This window comes from Gossypium arboreum, chromosome 2 (assembly GCF_025698485.1).
Source record: "Gossypium arboreum isolate Shixiya-1 chromosome 2, ASM2569848v2, whole genome shotgun sequence".
Taxonomy (NCBI): domain Eukaryota; kingdom Viridiplantae; phylum Streptophyta; class Magnoliopsida; order Malvales; family Malvaceae; genus Gossypium; species Gossypium arboreum.
In genome coordinates, this window is record NC_069071.1 from 21,935,977 (window position 1) to 21,956,662 (window position 20,686).

A 20,686-nucleotide genomic window follows, 5' to 3' on the forward strand; every position below is an offset into this window, starting at 1 on the left:
TTCTAAAAATTCAACTCCTAACATTTATATAGTGGAATTTTGTATTTTTAGAGTTTTGCTTTTATTTGTAAGATTCAAGGTTAAATTTAAAACAATAAAAAAGATAAAATTATTGTATTAAATTTTAGGTTTTAATTTTAATATATTTTCAATCAAATTTAATTGATAAATTTATTTTTTCGCTTTTAAGGTGAAAGAGTCATAAAAAACAAAACTAAAAGAAAATCAAATTATACAAGGTGTAAAAGTTAAAGGTTATTTTAGAATCAAAACTAAATTGATACAATGTATAAATATTGATTATTAAAATTTTATTATGCCAATTTTATAAATAAAAATAAAAAATTTATATAAATAAAAAACAAAATAATTAAATAGTTTATGGTTCAAAAAGATTCTAAAAATAATTATATCGTAAGCCTAAATGCATAAAATGTTGTCACATTGCAATATTTTTTGTTGAAGTGTATTTTTAAAATAATTAAGTTTATGAAAATATTCTTAATAACATAAAATATAAAAAAATTGCAAAATAAATATAATTATAAGAGTTACAACGTCATCAAAAAAATTTATACCTATGCTATTGATTAAGCGGTCGGGGTAGGTTTTGCTGGGATAGGGGTAGAACATGCAGCTGGATTTTGTTTGCCACTAACTTTAGGCTTCACATTCGAACATTGTGATACTGCAGCTCCAGTCGGTCCATTGTGCGTAATTTCAATGTCTGTAAGTTCCACATTTTCACAAGGCAAAGTAGCACTACAAATAATCTTGACAGCTTCTGGACGCGCAGAAGTGCCGTGAATGTTTTTGAAGCTAATGTTGCTTAGTTTAACTTTTGATTCTTCCTGCATCAACAAAATAATGATTCAATGACTGGTTAACTCTTTTTGCTCTCTTACGATTTTGATAAATATGTATATACATTTATTTTGCATTTGTTCCATGGGTAATATTTCTGATCAATTATAATAGGAAAACTGACATTGGTCACGGTAATATCCTCAAAGTGAATGTTCGAACAAGTGCCAAGTTCAGCACCTGGCCAAGTTTTGATTCTAACACCATTGGAAGTATTAGTCATGGTGCAATTTTTTACTGTAACTCCCACAACTGGTTCTTCATTTTTAAACAAACCGAGACTGCCAATACTGATACCATGTCCTGGTCCACAAGTTACTCCATTAATTTTTGGAGCCATCCCCAATTGAAACACAATCATCGCCAGTTTTTATCTCCAAGTTAAGAACATTGACCCCATCTGATCTCCCAATGTGAATCCCATCTGTGTTTGGGCTTTCGTCAGGTGCAGATACGGTGAAATGTTCGAAAGTAATGTTTTTGCATCCTAGAACATTAGCCTGGAACTGCTTGATGTCTTTGGTAGTTATATCTTGTATCATTGCGTTGGTTAAAAAATCAAACCTTAGGTTCTGTTTAGTTCCAGAATGAAACAAAAAATAATTATTACTTAATTCTATTTATAAAAACAAAAGTCATAACTTCTCAATAAGAAAATAACTTACAATAGGAAGTGAACCACAATAATCATGACCTTTGCAACCTTCCCTTTTATAAGCAGTGGTTCCCTGGCCATCGAAAACTCCTCCGCCAGACAATTTGAAATTTTCAATTCTATTGAAAGCAATCCATTTAGGCTCCTTGAAAGCACCAGGTCTCGCCGAGCCTTCACAAAGGCCTTGAACTTGAAGGTCAATAGGAGCCTTACAAGGACCATCAAAGGTAGCTGTATTTAAAAAATATATCCCTTTAGGAATCACAATTTTTGACGGAGATGTCGAGGCACATGCTTATTTCCAAGCATCCAACAATGGCTAAAACCAAATAGAAAAATAAAAAAGATCCATATAAAGATAAGAGATTTGGAAAATAGTTATGCATACTTTTCTCTGCTGACTATAAAGTTATATGATATTTTGCTTACCTTACTCAAATCTATTTTCTGGTCTGCCTTTGCACCAAACTTTGCAACAACATCAATAACACCACCACCTCCTCCTCCTTGAACTTCAACGGATGATATGGACAGAAGTACTAGTATTAACATGGATGAAACAAAATTAAATTGAATAGCCATACTTTATTTTTATTAACTACAAAGAGAGAATGATTTCTGTCTTTTGTTTTGTTTCAACCCATCTTATATAGATAGAGTAAGTCCAAATTACAACCAACTAAACATTTTATATTTTAATTAGCGTGGGTTAATAATATGACCAAGTTTTGCTTACTATAATTAGCAATTCTTTTTCTTTTTAGAAGCAATTAACTCGTTAATTTGCCAACAAACTTGATATGGTAAAAATAATTAACTAACATGTGACTTAATATAACTATTTAAGGTTTCTATATATAAATGAAAATGTTGAATAAAATTGTCGACTTAGCTCGATTGGCATCGACCTTGTTGCACATGCAGGAGACCGTGGGTTCGAGCATGTTGAAGAGCATTAATGATCTCCTATATTAAGGGTTGGGGAGGAGTTATGAGTAGTTCTAGGCAATGTATAAAAAAACGATGAGTAAAATTATCCATTACTAATTTCTTTTCTATATTATATTAATAATTTATTATATGGTTAAATATAGATAATTAAATATGTATGTTTAATAGTATTGAAAATTATAGTATTTTATTAATTTTAAATATTTTAAAAATAAAAATTTATTAATAATATAATAATATTAAGCTTGACTTAAGTTAATTTTTATATAAAAATAAAATCACCCATAAAGGCTAAGTCATTCTAGAGGGAAAGAAAAAGGGCTTATTTTTCGTTGGCTTGTAAGTTATTTTCCATTGACCAAACTATTTTCCATGAGACAAACACAGGAAAATGTAGAAAGAATTTTTTAGAAACTATTTTCAATAACACAAACAAAACCTGCCTTGACTGAGTTGGTATCGCAAGCCAAGGGGAACCAACTCTGGTCAGTAGATTACTTGAATTCAAAGTCTCATTGCAATTTCATATAATTATTCCATGTAACAACAATGGTATACAAGTGTAGTTATAATGCTACTAAGTATCTTTAATAAACATAATATGCAAGTATGCTTTTATTTTATTTCAATTTAATGGTAAGGTTTTTTTTTTTAAAATCCATTCAATGAAAAAAAATTACAAGTGAGGATCAAATCTCAAATAAATGTACAAAATAAGATGTAAATACAAAATGAATTACAAAAGAAAATCATACTTTGTTTGAATCAAGGTGAAAACTCTATCATATGTTGGTGTTTCGCCATTAGGGCTGTGACGGTTAGACCTTGATGTGTATAGTTTTGTCATGCCTTCACTGCTGTTACAATGGGCACACCTCAAGCACCTAATAAATGCGAAAAGCTCGAGCAAAAATAGGCAAACTAAAGCTTCTTGAGAGCTCTCAAAAATGGGAAATCGAACCCTTAGCAGAGGAGCCAAGTAATGCAATATTATGTTGGAAAAGAGAAGGCTCATTCGCATCTCATTGGCGTCGACAGGCCGATACTATGCCGGCTATTACAAAATTCAATGCGATGGAAGATAAAGGGGGAAGGGAGGGTTGATTTTCAGCCATATAATCGTCAACATCCACTCTGCCAGCCAAAAGATTAAGGCCTTACTTTAATAGCAATGTTGACAACTTTAAAAGCTCATATTAAATTACTCTTGCCACTAATACAAAAATATTTATAAAAAAATAATAATTTAAATAATATAAATTAATAAATAATTCATAAATTATTTTAAAAAATTACACGAATTATCGTCTCCTACTACCCATATTTATCAAAGGAAAAACGGGTAAAACATATGCAATTACCAAGCCTAATTTTGGGCAATTTAGATTGGTGGAAAAAACCTATTACGACTAAAAGGCATAGTATAAAATTCTTCAATCCTATTATCTCCTCTAAATGATCAAAACTTAAGCCCCATGGCATCCCTCTATCTTTCTTCGATTTCTCCACTTTTATCGTGTTGTCTAAGATCACCGCCACCGTCAATCCCACCATTATCGGCAGTGAGAACACAGTGTTCACGAATACATTAAACTAAAAAAAACATTCACTTTGTTTTACCCTCTTTTATCATTGAAGATTATGGGATTGGAGTATTTTTTTTAAAAATAAAAATAAAAACACTTACTCAGGCTACATCGGTGTGAGCGAGGCCATGATGGGATGGGTTCCAATATTGGTTGAAGAATTGAGGGATGGAATTCCCTAAGAAGAGTGATAATCCTATTATGATAAGGATTCTCGTGTAATTCATGTTTCTGAATTGCAGACATGATAATCTAACGGAACCTGCAATCAACAAAGCAACAATATTTTCATTAAGGTTACTAAGATTAGATAAACCAATATTTAGTCCTAAATGAAATAAATGTTTTTCATCTTGGTCCATATTTGTCTTTGATAAAATTGGGAAATTTTGTCATGAACTTGGATTCGGATGATGTAACACTTTTAATTTACGAAGCCATCACCTAAAATTTTAAAATCTAAAAAATGTAGGAAATATATTAAAATATTAATTAAAAAATCAGGTGATGGCATAGTAGAATTTAATAATATCATTTTAGGGTACTTTAATGGAATCTAAATTTAAGGATTAAATTGAGAAAAGTTATCAAGTTCTTAAACTAATATGACGTTTTATGCTAAAAAAAAATTTATATCAAGCTCGAATTTGGATTAGTCGAGTAAAGATCTATGTGACACCCCAAACTCGGCCGGCACGGTCTGACCTGGATTTCGAGCGACACATTAGCCACCGAGTGATTCTCTAAAAAACTACCACAAATCACACCAACCATCCATACTCACCATACATATACAAAAGATTTCATACAAGCATTTACTCCTAAGAGCATGCTTTTCTAAATTAAACTATAAGTTATATAATAAGCGGAATAAGGTGTACCTGGATTTTAGTAAGCTGTACTAGCTGCAAAATGTCTCGTTAGTTCATATGGGCAGTATCATATAATTCAAACAGCAAATTCAGCCAAACAAGCAAACATGGAGATTAAAAAATCCCAAAATTTAAGATAGACCAAAAAATCCAATTACAGCCCTCTAAAAAATTATTTTTAAATTGTTTAAAATTATCTAAGCCCCATTCAGTTTCTCTAGCCTAGAAATGTCCCACATTCCCTTCTTGGGATTTTATAAGCTCAGCTCACATACTGTAAAAACAAAGTTTGTGTGATGGATCATTGAACTGCTGCCCTGCTCGTTATCCCATACACTACTTATTATGAAGGGAGAAGAAAGCAAAGAGATGAGCTCAGGAAAGCTTAGTGAATACACATATACACAACACAAGAAGACAGACATCAATAATTTATGTACTAAACAATACTAAAATTTTGAGTAATAAATAAATTGATAATAAACTAAGTTTTCTTCTAAAGCTAAACAAATGTTCAAAAATATTTGTTTTCAAAACTTCGATAGCTTACTCGGCCATTTTGGTGGCTAATGTAATCTTTCGAATTCAAGTTTAACATTTAGGCCGGGTTGGAGACGTTACATTTGGTGGCATCAGTGCCTAGTTTTTCTAAATTTGCATCGTGAAATTTTGATATATGTTTGCATGCGTGCATCGAAAAGGGGTATTTTGGGAAAAACCACGCCACAAGATTTTTGAAAATATTATTTTTCTGTAGGAAATTAAATCCAAAATTACTATAAAAAATTTAGATAAATTGTAAACTTTATATTGTGAACATTTAGGAGGATAAATAATGCTTCAACTTTTGTTTGAAAACTATAGATATACTTTAGATTTAAAACTTTCAAAAGATCACTATAAACACCCAATGCTTACGTGGTAGGGGTTGGTCACGTAGGGTTGGTCACGTAGGGTTGGTCACGTAGGGTTGTACTTATAGAGTTACCCATTGTCCAGGGAGAAAACCCAATACTAGAGGAGGATTATGTTGAGAACAAAATTGGGGACGACACGATGACCCGGGTGATGTTGAGGATTTTACAAAGAGTTGCTGAACCCAAACTGGATCGGGGAGCCTGGGATCCATTGCAGAGAGGCTCCAAACGAATGGTTTAGAAATGTTCAAAGGCGTTGCTGGAACAAATCCATCGATGGCTGAGTACTGGATGGAGTCGGTGGAGAGAATTGTGAAGGGTTTAGACTGTACTTAGGAGTAGAAGTTGAAGAGCACTATGTCCTCGCTAAGAGAAGAGGCATATCATTGGTGGTAGGTTGCCATAAGAGGTATGCAAGTTGATCGCATAAATTGAAAATACTTTCAAGAGGCCTTCCAGAAAAAGTATTTGGCCACTAGGTATGCGAAGGCTCGTAGGCTCAAATTTATTGAGCTAAAACAAGGAAACAAGTCCGTGGCAGAATATGAGGTTGAATTCCTGAGGCTCAGCAGATATGCTCAAGCTATGATCACCATAAAGAAGGATAAATGCTTGAGGATCGAAATGGGATGCGTTTCAACCTCAAGATTCAAGTTGCTCCACACTAAAAATGAGTGTTTTAGACCCTACTGGAGAAAGCCAAAATAGTGGAAGAGATTAAACTAGTGAATCAAGAACAACGAGAGAAAAATAAGGTCTTGGTTAAAAGAGATTTGGGTTCCACTAGTTCAAACTTTCATCCTATAAAATGATTTAGAGAGGGTAGACCGCAGACAAGGGCACAATAACTAACTCTAGGGGTAAGGTTTACCATTGTAAATATTGTGGAAACTACCACTTGGGAGATTGTCGGAAGAAAACGTGTGCTTGTTTGAAATACGGATTAATGGAGCATTTGATTAAAGATTGTTCTCGCTCGAGTAATCAAGCACAAACTTTGACCCAAAATCAGGAAGTGGGCTAGCTATGTAATAGCTTGAAATAAGGTCTAGTTGGAACAGTGGTTACGACACCACAAATCTGAGGTAGAAATATTTATTTTATGATTATTTTAGAGTCCATGATATGTTTGAGTGATTGTGTGCAAATTTTGTTAAGTAATTTTATCGATAAAGTGCCCAATTTTATTATTGGGATTAAATTGCATTAATTGCAAAATATGAGTTCTAAAATATAAGTACTTGTTTGAAATGGGGGTTTAAACTAGAAGTCTTTAAATGGAAAATAGATCGTCATATTTTGGTATGGACAAAATTAGACATGGTAGGGTAAAATTGAAGGTTTAGTAAAAAGGGGCATTTTGGTCATTTGGGTATTTTAAGGCATAAAAGACAAAATTTAAAACCCAAAAATCTACTCATTCTCTTCCCCATGCTGTCGAAATTTTCAAGAAGCCATGGTTAGGGTTTCAAGTTTTTCAAAGCTCAATTGTAAGTGCATTTGAGCCCCGTTTTTAATGTTCATCGTATTTTTGAAATTCTGGTAACTTGGTTTAGCTATATCTACCATTATTTTGAGTTAGAGTTTGATTTTAAAAATTGACCCTTGCTGAATAATTGTGTACTTCAATGAATTATGGTAGATTGTGCATGTCTATGATTAGAGAAACGAATTTTATTAGATGATTTTTGATGAAATCGTATAAAAAGGGTTAAATTGTAAAAGTTATAAATTGGTCATAAGTGTGTGAATTAGTGAGAATTTGAAGTTTCCATAGAAGAGAAAAATTTTCAGCATGTCATGAAACATAAAAAAATTAATAAAAATTATTTTATGAGTTTAGGGGTAAAAGTGTAATTTTTGAAAAGTTAGGGGGCAAAATTATAAATTTTCCAAAATTTGATATGTGAATTGAATTGATTAGTGTGTTGATAAAAGGTGTTAAATGAGTGCTATTTGACATGTTAGATCAAGAAAACATGAAATTTGGACTAAGATCAGGAAAGAACAAAGTTGTGGGCTAAGTTAGGAAAATTAGTCGTTTCGGGATTCGAGGTAAGTTGGTGTGAGAATAATAATGTAATAACATTGTAATTTATATTTGAAAGTTAAATTAGTGAATTAATTGAATTGTGTTGAATTAAATGTTTAATATGCCAAGTTTATAAATCGATTTAAAAATATGTCTATGGTACAAGAAAGTGCATTGAAATATTGTATTTAAATGTGATTTCTCTGATTATGCATATTATAAAAAAATTGTGAATTAGTGTTGTTACGAGACAAGTGATTAAGTGAATGTTGAATAAGTGTTAATGAGTGAAACCGAAACAAATCCCGATTGAACCTTAGGAATCTATAGGCTACATCTTAGTGGTAGCTTCGGCTACAATACATGGTAGCTTCGGCTACAATATAGTGGTAGATTCAGCTACATCTCAGTGGTAGCTTCGGCTACAATACAGTGGTAGCTTCGGCTACATCTCAGTGGTAGCTTCGGCTACAATACAGTGGTAGCTTCGGCTACAATACAGTGGTAGCTTGGGCTACGTTACAGTGATAGCTTCGGCTATATTACAGTGTGGCACTTTGTGCCTTATTTCATGTATCCTTTAGCATTCCATAGGGTTCAACGGGTATTGAATTGATATTATGAAAAGTGATTAAATGTGAAAAGGTTTTAATCATGTGATAATAATGTGCAAGTGAGCATTGTGTTTGAGGCATTTATATGTGTAAGTGTGAATATGAATCTTGTGAATAAGTGCAAATATATATATGTGTAAACTATGATCAATAAGCTCGTTTTATGATTGTACTTTGGTAAGGTTGATAAGAGGTAAGTGTTACCATTAATGCAACTACAGAGAAAGCATGAAATAGTGAATTTTAAAAGTAAAGCAGATTTGGACAGTACCAGTCATGTACGTTTGAAAAATCACCAAAAATGGTAGGAATTGAATTAATAATTTAATGAGATGTGAAATTAAAGGTATTTGAGTCTATTTTCATAGAAATAAAATGGTATGAGCAAATGGATTATACTTTATGAGATATTTAAATTCTTGTGAGATTGGTTTAGAATGATTACGTGATCCCCTGTTCTGACTTTGAAAAACCATTATAAATCGTATAAAAATAATTATGGTGAATGGTTTATATTCCTAGAATCGTTATTGAGTCTATTTTATATTGGAAGAAACGAGAACATTATTTGAATTCTTTATAATGAAATATCTTGTTTTTGTGAAGAGATGTCAGAACCGTCAAACAGTGAAATAGGAGAAATTTTAATGAATAAACTGTATTAATTGTCTAAGCCAAAAATTCTGAAATTTTTATGGCAAGAAGGTATATGAGTCTGATTTTAGAGAAACTTTATAGAACTTAATTTCGAGTTCTGTAGCTTATGAAATAATTAAATTAGTGACCACACAGCCTGCCTACATGGGCGTGACCCATGTCACACGGGTGTACGACCCCTGTTTTAGTGAAAAATGTATAAGTGTTTGAAAAGTTCTGGTTTGGTTCCGAACCAACTTCAATGATTGTTTTGGGTCTCATAAAGCCTATAATAGGGACATAGAGGGTACTCATGAAAGGTTTTAATATATAATTGAAATGTATGCATCGGAAAAGTGTATAAGAGTGTAGTAATGCCTCATACCCTGATTTGGCGGTGGCTAGAGGTAAGGGTTGTTACCAGCTACCTCTAAAGGGTTGTTGGCAAAATAGGGCTGCAAATAATTTAGCAACAGGCATGATTAGAACTGAGGCTAGGCAACCAACCCTTGTTTAACATTGTTAGAGGTCGTGAGGAAAAGGATGTGTCTAATGTCATCACAAGTATTTTTTCCATTAATTCAATCTTATACTTTGCCTTAATTGAAATAGGATCCACCCATTCGTATGTTGCATGTAATATGCCTGATAAATTAGGTGTTGTGGTAGAGGAAACCATTATTGATGTAACCATAGCAAGCTCCTTAGGATAGTCAGCTGTTACAAATAAAGTCTATAAGAGATGTCCATTAGAGGTTTAAGAGGTAGTGCCTCTAGTAGACCTTATAGAGTTACCATTTCGGGAGTTTGATTTAATTATAGGTATGGATTGGTTATCAGAACACCAGTTCCCTTCTGGGTTGTTGCAACCTATCAAAATACCTTAGTGGAAGTGGGAGCGAATAACGATGGACTTTGTTAGTGGGTTACACTTAACGCCCACTAAGAAAAATCTAATTTGGGTAATAGTAGATCGGCTAACTAAGTCAATACACTTCTTTCCTGTGTGTAAAGATTACTAATTGAAAAAACTGGTGAAGTTCTATATTTCCAAGATAGTGCAGTTGCATAGGGTGCCCATATCGGATATCTCTGATCAAGATGGAATTGTTAGTTGAATATGATTATTCTATGTGTTATTATTTAATATGTTTTAACAAATGTTTGCTCTGATTTTCTTATGAAGTGACTCACACTAAGCGTCATAGCTCAATCCCCTATTTATTTCCATCCTTATAGATGACCCACCAAGTTAAAACGTGGACGCGACATTCAGAGGGTCTCAGCCCAGTTTTATTTATTGAATTATTTAGGCTTATTATTCAATTTATTTAATTATTCGAAGTTTGAATATATTTTATTTTGAACTATGGCATGGAATTTAGGGTTTAGGTTTTGTTTTTTGTATTGCATGAAAAGTAAATAGAATTTAAGGATGCCACTATATAGTTAATTATAAACCCTCAATTTTTATTAAAAATACATACTATTATCACTTTTCCACTGCTAAAAGAGACGAGCTTACAAAAGCTCAGTGAATACACAAGTACACAACAGAAGAAAACACATCAATAATTCACAAACTAAATAACTCACTTATAGACAAATGGCATAAAACAGTTCTCACATAAATAGTTCTACGCATAGGTGGTTTGCATACAATCAGTTGGCATGTCACTAATTCACATATAATCAACCCTGTTTAGTTTAGTCAGGCATTATCAGTTCGTGAAAATGAAACATAATTAAATAATATACTCATTGGTTAAACGGTTCTCCTAAAACACACCCTAAGACTCATAGAGTCACTCAAATCGCCATATAAGTGTAGTACGAATGCTCACACTCTTCAAACAACACACCTTACGATCCTCGGTGAATGAAACATTACTCGACATTCCCTTATTTCTCCATCAAATCATTAGGCCATAATGCCCTATCACATTAAATAGGTGAGCACTCACGATCCTATGGCAAGCTAACTATATCTAATGGTTCCATAAATTCACAATGCCAACATATCCTAGTAATACACATTTACAGATCACGTCATTTTAGGCTCAAAATTTTTAATAGAGCTCATAGTACAACAACACATCATAGAATAGCTTGCAAAATAGAAAATCAAGCATAAAACAACAGCATGGTAGATTCAGGGTTCGCACACCACATATATATACATTTATATATAATAGATAGAACAAAATTTTTTAATGCAAAGGTATGTAAATATATTTTTTATATTACAACCCATGCATGCATACATATAATACAAAACCCTTTTAATGCAAAGTTATGTACATATATTATCTATAATAACGTTTGTGCATGCATTCATTATATATAACAATTCCCTTTTACATCAATGTATGTAAACTACATAAATTAAAAGCCACAAACCTATATATAATATATAACAGTACACACAAATTATATTATATAACAAAATTTAGAGGCCTATATATATATCATATACTTGACCCAACCCTGGACGCATGTATACATTTTACTCTAGGTTCGCATAGCATGTAAAAACACACGGACATAGATTCATGCTAAGAGTTCGCACAACGCATAGATGAGGTTTGCACAATGCATGGAAGAGGTTCGAACATGCACATGTTCAATTCACGACAGAAGATAGGGTTCGCATGTCTTACTTGTTTCCAGTAGAGTGCGCCCTTGTTTTCAGATGCAGTATATAGTGTACTCACCTTGTTCACCACAATGTCGATCATGTGACCTTTTCCTTCCCTTTGTCTCTACAAGTCGATGCTCCTCCAGTATTTTCAGCTTCGAATGAAAAAATACACATCACATATTGTCAAAAACAATTTAATTCATTCTCTATTCAACAACAGCCCACTACTTACGTTATCTCTTGCAGATTTTTATTATTCTAATACTTACCCCATTTTCTAACTTTTAACCCTCCTAACATACATATATTTGTAGATCTAGATAGTTACTTAAACATTAATCTCACCTAAATCTTTCTTTTAAGAATCAGTCACCGTTCAACGTCTTCCTCAAGAACAAAACCATTTTAAACAACATTTCTTAGCTTCGCCAGCTTCAATCCACCTTTTTTATGAAGCCAAATCATAAAAAAAACAAAGATTATTTATATTTTCTAACTAAACCGTTGATACTTTAGTCAAAAGCATTTCATGCATATTTGATATGAAAATATATTGTTTACCTTCGTTCTTGCTATCCTTCACGACTTTCGAGTGGTTCGCTCAATAACCGAACCTGAGTTTAAGAAGAAAAAGTTGGTGTATTACTTGAGAATTTAAAAAAGAAAATGGTGCTTGGTCGCTTAGAAATGTAATGCGCAATAAAATTTTGAAGGAAAATTAACTACCAAATGCAACAACGTTTAAAATGAAGAAAGTGTAAAAAGAAAGAAAATAATAAAAAAGGAAACTAAAACATGAGAAGAAAATGAGCATTGACAACTTATATAGGCAAATTAATTTATAAACTTGGTTTATTTATCTTATAGATCCCTCCTAATTCTACCCTTATTTTAATAAATCCCCCACTAACCATTAGTCCTAATTTACCTATTTAAGTTCTCTAATTCCTATTTAGTCCTAATTACTGACGTGATTTCTATTTACTCTATTTTTTATCTATAATTTAATGTCAACACCATCGATCCGGTTTCTAGGATGTGACAATCTAAGGTTGGGATAAAAATGGATAGGTATGGCTAGAATTAATACATACCTACAAGGCCGAAAAGTATAAAATAAAGTGCTGCAAAGATGGGGAAAGGTATGGATGCAAACACTGCTCCAAATTTTCCTACACAAAATATCATATATGTTAAGATTAAATCACTATTTGGATCTAATTTAGTAACTTTTTTACATTGGAGTTTGAACTGTTTTTTTTTGCCGAAGTTAGGTTTTGAGCTTAGTAAATTATTCTCACATTGTGACTTGAACAAGGTAAACGTTCCCACTTTGGGGTTTGAATTTTTTTATGTCCAAGTTAGTCCTTAAACTTGACAATTTTTCCCACATTAGGGCCTAAGCTCTAGGGTTTTTAAGGACTAACTTGAACCAAAAAAATTTCAAACCTCATTGTGAGAACAACTACAAAATTCAAGGTTTAATTTAGATAAAAAAAATCCAAGCCTCAAAGTAGAATCAATTGTCAAATTTAAGGTTTAGGGTTCCACAATATGAGAAAATTAGTCAAGTTCAGTAATCAAAAAGTAATCTAACCCTTTATATTACCTAAATTTTAATTTATTTTCAACATATATTCATGTATGAATATAAGTATGATTGTTCAAATATATATATATAAAAAGATCGAGCGTATCAATGTTGGACTTATACCGAATATAGAGAAAAACAACATGAAGCCACCAGTTCTCTTATGAACTCGGTGACTTCCAACTCGGGTTAATCCTAGGAGTCTGACGTTTTCCCTGAAACATAACTATGATAACGCCAATGAAAGATTGGTCCTTATTGTAAGGCCAACGAGGCTTTAAGTTGGAGTTTCATAATGTTTGAGTTTAATCTAGAGAGGATTTTCTTCGATTATACGATGGTTTTTGGGTAACTTGTTCTCAGTTTTTCCTCGAGAAGGGCTTGTTTGATTGATAGTTATGTTAAACTATTGTACCTTCCAGCTAATGCCACGGTTAATACGTGAGCTGAAAGAGGAGTCACTAATTCGTTGCAATGATGGGTCGTTTAGTGTAACACCCTGAATTTGGGCCTAGAAGTTTTGGGCCTTGAGCATGGGAGCGGTTGAAGGCAGCTTTTAATATTTTGTTGTGCATGTAAATTTTGTTAATGAAGGCTTATTTTAGTGGTTAAGTGTAATTTGAGAAGTGTTGGAGAAGTCTTGGGTTCAAACCGGACTCTAGTAAAAATTTAAGGTAGATCAAACCACAGGTGTAGTAGGTAGGCCTTAAGAATATTGTTGGAGAAATTGTGACACAAAAAGGAGTGTGGTGTAGTGGCAAGGTGACGCCACTTAGGGACAAGGAAGTGACGCCATAGAGGAAGCAACGGGTCCAAGGTTCAAGTCTTGGCTCTTGCAATATATTTTGGTTTTTCTTTTCAATAAATCTAGAAGCAAGTAGGTGCGCTTTAAAGTTTAATGTGTTGGATTTATGACACAAATGAGTTGGTGGCCTAGTGGTGATGGCGTGAGTTGGCATATAGGAGGACTTTGGTTGAATCCTTGGCATGCAAAGGTTGATTATTTTGCTATGTTGGGATGGCAAGAGTTGGTGTTGAATTTAAACTCGATGATGGAGGATCCCACATCGATAAGCTAACATAGGAGTGGATGCTGTCGGCTTTAAATAGAGAGAACTATGAGGAGAGCAAAGGTACCTTTCTTGGTGATCCCTTTCGCGTTATGGCGAGCTCGTTTGGGTTGGGCATCGGCTAGAAGTGCTTGGAGCGGATTAACTCCAGCCTCCTATCGGTGTGTATTTATCACTACTCTTGTTGTTGGATTGCTACTTGGTGCGATGGGCGAAAGGGGCCATGTGGGCCCAATGGGCCTACGGGCCCAATTGGATAAGTTGTTTGATTGTGTAGTAAATATTGGATTAGCTAGGTGAATCGCATATCTGTGGCTAGGTTTGGGCTAAAAGGGCCACACGAGCGTGTGGGCCCATTTGGGTCGAGAATGGGCTTTAGAGCCATTTGTATTGCTATCCATGTTTAGAATACTTTAGTTTACCAATTATTGAAATGCCCTCGACTTGTAAAATTACCAAAGTACTCCCGATTTACAGAATTACCGTTTTACCCTCGGTTTATAAATTCTTGTTTTACCTCGATTTGTAAAATTACCATTTTACCCTCGATTTATAGAATTACCGTTTTACCCTCGATTTGTAAAATTACCGTTTTACCCTCGATTTACAAAATTACCGTTTTACCCTCGATTTACAGAATTACTGTTTTACCCTCGATTTATAAAATTACCGTTTTACCCTTGATTTACAGAATTACTGTTTTACCCTCGATTTACAAAATTATCGTTTCTTGTCGATTTATAGAATTACTATTTTCTCTTGATTTATTGAATTACTATTTTACCTCGATTTACAAAATTACGAAATACCTCAATTTGTAAAATTACCAAAATACCCCTAGTTTGTAAAATTACCAAAATACCCATGGTTTGAAAAATTACTAAAATACCCCAGTAGGGTAAAATTATCGAAATACCCTTGTGGGGTAAAATTACCATTTTGCCCTTAGGGTGTTAATGACTATTTTGCCCTTGTGGGCAAGTGACCGACTTGGACTGTGTGATATAGACAACTTTGGAGGAGCAATGAGGCTTGGAGTATCGACTTGGATAAGCTTGAATCGTATTATTGGACCTGTGAAGGTAAGCAACTTATGGTCAATAAGGGTTCTTTGGCGAATAAGGTAGGGTGGATTTTGAGTTTGTTAAGCATAACTTGTATGCTAAAATGGTGATGAATAATTGTAGGACATCGTAAGGGATCTCAAGAGCGATCGTCATGAAAAGTGTGTACCAACACCCTTCTTTAGTTCAATTAAGAAAAGTTTAAATGCCAAATTCCAGGCATTTCATGGTCATGTGGGTATGCGAATGCTCTCAAGTCATAGAGTAATTGTTAGATCCGCACCGCAAGGTGGTAAGCACGTTCACGTGGACGTTTTAGCGTATTTCAAAAAAGGGCTCGATGGGCCCAATGGGCTTACTGGACCAATATGGGTAAGAGATGGGCAAATTAGCTTTTAGGTAGATGGTGGAATCAAATTGCATAAAACCGATAAAATTACTGAATTAGCTTGTGCATGAGCGTAGATCACGAAATTACCCTAAAGAGCAAAATTACCAAATTACCCCTAAAGAGCAAATTTACCGATATACCCCTAGGGTTTTAAATTGGTGAATCGCTTGATTGATTACTACAGTATTTTGCATGATATGCATTTATTAATATCTGCTTGCATGGGATTGGGGTATTAATGGAGGAAGTACTAAAAGTGGTTCATCCACGATCGGAGGCTTTGCCTCAATCGATCGAATTTGAGTGCCGCTGTTTGCAACTATGGTGTGTAATTTGGGTGGGTTGAGATATTCCCCACATGGTGTGTAGGGTTGGTACAGGCGGTGTAGCGGTTGGTGGGTTGAGTAGTCTCCCGGATGGGCTTGCATTCATTATTACCGTTGTTACTCATATTCTCGAACCGGGCCTATGGGCCACATTGTTATGTAAAAAGGGCTAAGGCCTTGCTCAGTATTCTAAAAGGGCTTGACCATCGTATTCGTTATCTGAATAGGGCTTAGGCCCAATGGGCTCGAGCTGATTTGGGCTTTGGATGGGTTTCTCATACACTGAGTTTTCCCAAACTCACCCCTTCCTCTTCCATCCTTGCAGTGAGCCTAGAATTGGTGGACTTGGAGTCAAGGGGATTCAGAGTGGCCATGAAGATTGATTGACGATTTTAAATAAGTTTAGCCTTCAATTTGGATTATTTTATTTTATTATGCTTAAGGTTGTAATAAGGCCGCTCTTTTTAATTACTTTTATTTTGGGGATTATTAAACTGGCTAGCACTAGGGTTCATTTTATAAAAACTACTTGTTTTTAAAAGATCACGATGACGCCGCAAAGTTTCCATAAAGTAAATGTTTTCCCAAGAAAAATAAATATCTTTAAGCAAACGTTTTGCAACCTTAATCATTTTCTTAAGATGGTCGAATCAAACGGTTTTTCTCAAAATTATACGAGATGTTAGAGTGTGGCAATGGCGGTGTGCATGTCTAGGATTGGATCCAAGAGATCTTGGTACTTAAGCAATCCGACGGACTCACCTCCTCTTTTCCCGGTTTCCTACCGGTGCATGCTTCCATTCACTTTAACCTTCTTTTAAAGTATCTTTTACAACACCAACTCAGCTTTTCCAAACTAAGTGTTTTGAACGCACCAATGTGGCGCATCAGATCCGGTCATAACATCCAGGCCGGGTTTGGGGTGTTACATTTAGTGGTATCAGAGCTAAGTTGCAACAACTCGGCTGTGGATCGGGTCCAAAATTTTTCAAAATTTAGGCCTAAGAAGGGTATTTTTGGAAATGGTTTTGAAAAGTTCATTTTAAAGATGTTTTGCGGAGTATATATGTTAAAATGGTCCAAGTTTGTTTGTTTTAAATCAAGAGTTTCAAAATAAAGGGTGTTTTCAAATCAAAGTTTTTAAATTTCTATTTTCGGTGATCAAAAATATGGTTTTCGAGTTTTAAATGGATTGAGAAAGAAGTGGCATCTGAATCCCGGCACCAAGTCTGTAAGTATTTCATTCTCATATTACTCTATATTAAGATATTATTGTAGATAGAACTGAGACCATATCATGACATTATAACTAGGGTAACCCTAAAAACTCTAGAATACCGAGACTGTAGCTAGGCTATGATTCTGTGAAAATAGAAACTTGAAAATACTATCTCTGCATAAGACATGTGAATAAATAGTAAAAATATTTGAGACCTTTGTAGATTGTTTGATATGTGTACTGGTAATGTAGAGCATTGATATGGATTCTGCGGGTAAGCAAAGTCTGCCAACTTTGGGTAGCGGTAACTCAGAGCTTGGTACTGAGGCACTGGCCGAGTTAGTAAGGAAAGTGGTAGAGGAAGTATTGGATACAAAAATTAAGGAAATTAGGGAAGCGCTTAAAGCAGGGTGCTTACAGTGTAAGAAGAGAAAGGATTCTAGTTCTCAGAAGACCAAGCTTCGTTCTGTGAAACATGTTAAGGCACGACCAAACTTTCCAACCTGCAAAGATCGCAGCAGGCGTCATCTTGGTGAATGCCTTAGGAAGATGGGAGGATGCTTTAGATGTGGGTCTAAGGAGCATCGAGCTCGGGATTGCCAAGTTTATCCTATTTAAGTGTGTGTTACTGAATTGAATGCGTGCTTGATAAACGCTTTCTTTATTTCGTAATTAGATGTTCTGCGTCGTATTAAAATTATTTAGATCGAGAGTGCTAATGATAGCGTAGTGGGGTAGATGTTAGATGACTACCTGTTAAATGGAAATTTCGAGGACGAAATTTCTTTAAGGGAGGTAGAGTTGTAACACCACAATTTGGGCCTAGAAGTTTTGGGCCTTGAGCATGGGAGCGGTTGAAGGCGACTTTTAATATTTTGTTGTGCATGTAAATTTTGTTAATGAAGGCTTATTTTAGTGGTTAAGTGTAATGAGAAGTGTTGGAGAAGTCTTGGGTTCAAACCGGACTCAAAGAAAATTTAAGGTAGATCAAACCACAGGTGTAGTAGGTAGGCCTTAAGAATATTGTTGGAGAAATTGTGACACAAAAAGGAGTGTGGTGTAGTGGCAAGGTGACGCCACTTAGGGACAAGGAAGTGACGCCATAGAGGAAGCAAGGGTCCAAGGTTCAAGTCTTGGCTCTTGCAATATATTTTGGTTTTCTTTTCAATAAATCTAGAAGCAAGTAGGTGCGCTTTAAAGTTTAATGTGTTGGATTTATGACACAAATGAGTTGGTGGCCTAGTGGTGATGGAGTGAGTTGGCATATAGGAGGACTTTGGTTGAATCCTTGGCATGCAAAGGTTGATTATTTTGCTATGTTGGGATGGCAAGAGTTGGTGTTGAATTTAAACTCGATGATGGAGGGATCCCACATCGGTAGCTAACATAGGAGTGGATCGGTCGGCTTTAAATAGAGAGAACTATGAGGAGAGCAAAGGTACCTTTCTTGGTGATCCCTTCGCGTTATGGCGAGCTCGTTTGGGTTGGGCATCACTAGAAGTGCTTGGAGCGCGATTAACTCCAGTCTCCTATCGTGTGTATTTATCACTACTCTTGTTGTTGGATTGCTACTTCGGGCTGCGATGGGCCGAAAGGGGCCATGTGGGCCCAATGGGCCTACGGGCCCAATTGGATAAGTTGTTTGATTGTGTAGTAAATATTGGATTAGGCTAGGTGAATCGCATATCTGTGGCTAGGTTTGGGCTAAAAGGGCCACACGAGCGTGTGGGCCCATTTGGGCCGAGAATGGGCTTTAGAGCCATTTGTATTGTTATCCATGTTTAGAATACTTTAGTTTACCAATTATTGAAATGCCCTCGACTTGTAAAATTACCAAAGTACTCCCGATTTACAGAATTACCGTTTTACCCTCAGTTTATAGAATTACTGTTTTACCCTCGATTTGTAAAATTACCATTTTACCCTCGATTTATAGAATTACCGTTTTACCCTCGATTTGTAAAATTACCGTTTTACCATCGATTTACAAAATTACCGTTTTACCCTCGATTTACAGAATTACTGTTTTACCCTCGATTTATAAAATTACCGTTTTACCCTTGATTTACGTAATTCTTGTTTTACCTCGATTTACAAAATTATCGTTTTACCGTCGATTTATAGAATTACTATTTTCTCTTGATTTATTGAATTACTATTTTACCTCGATTTACAAAATTACGAAATACCTCAATTTGTAAAATTACCAAAATACCCTAGTTTGTAAAATTACCAAAATACCCATGGTTTGAAAAATTACTAAAATACCCTCAGTAGGGTAAAATTACTGAAATACCCTTGTGGGGTAAAATTACCATTTTGCCCTTAGGGTGTTAAATGACTATTTTGCCCTTGTGGGCAAGTGACCGACTTGGACCGTGTGATATAGACAACTTTGGAGGAGCAATGAGGCTTGGAGTATCGACTTGGATAAGCTTGAATCGTATTATTGGACCCTGTGAAGGTAAGCAACTTATGGTCAATAAGGGTTCTTTGGCCGAATAAGGTAGGGTGGATTTTGAGTTTGTTAAGCATAACTTGTATGCTAAAAATGGTGATGAATAATTGTAGGACATCGTAAGGGATCTCAGTAGCAGTCGTCGCGAAACAGGTGTGTACCGAACACCCTTCTTTAGTTCAATTCAAGAAAGTCAAATGCCAAATTCCGGCATTTCATGGTCATGTGGTATCTGAATGCTCTCAAGTCATAGAGTAATTGTTAGATCCGGCACCGCAAGGTGGTAAGCACGTTCATGACATTTTAGCGTATTTCAAAAAGGGGCTCGATGGGCCCAATGGGCTTACTGGACCAATATGGGTAAGAGATGGGCAAATTAGCTCATTAGGTAGATGGTGGAATCAAATTGCATAAAACCGATAAAATTATGAATTAGCTTGTGCGATGAGCGTAGATCACGAAATTACCCCTAAAGAGCAAAATTACCAAATTACCCCTAAAGAGCAAATTTACCGATATACCCCTAGGGTTTTAAATTGGTGAATCGCTTGATTGATTACTACTTGTATTTTGCATGATATGCATTTATTAATATCTGTTGCATGGGATTGGGGTATTAATGGAGGAAGTACTAAAAGTGGTTCATCCACGATCGGAGGCTTTGCCTCAATCGACTGAATTTGAGTGCGTTGTCGCAACTATGGTGTGTGAAATTTGGGTGGGTTGAGATATTCCCACATGGTGTGTAGGGTTGGTACAGGCAAGTGTAGCGGTTGGTGGGTTGAGTAGTCTCCCGGAT

General features: G+C 34.9%; 1 pseudogene; it reads right to left on the reverse strand.

Moving 5' to 3' along the window:
* Positions 1-540: 540 nt before the first annotated feature.
* LOC108463629 (polygalacturonase-like) lies at positions 541-2,136 on the reverse strand (annotated as a pseudogene).
* Positions 2,137-20,686: the final 18,550 nt, after the last annotated feature.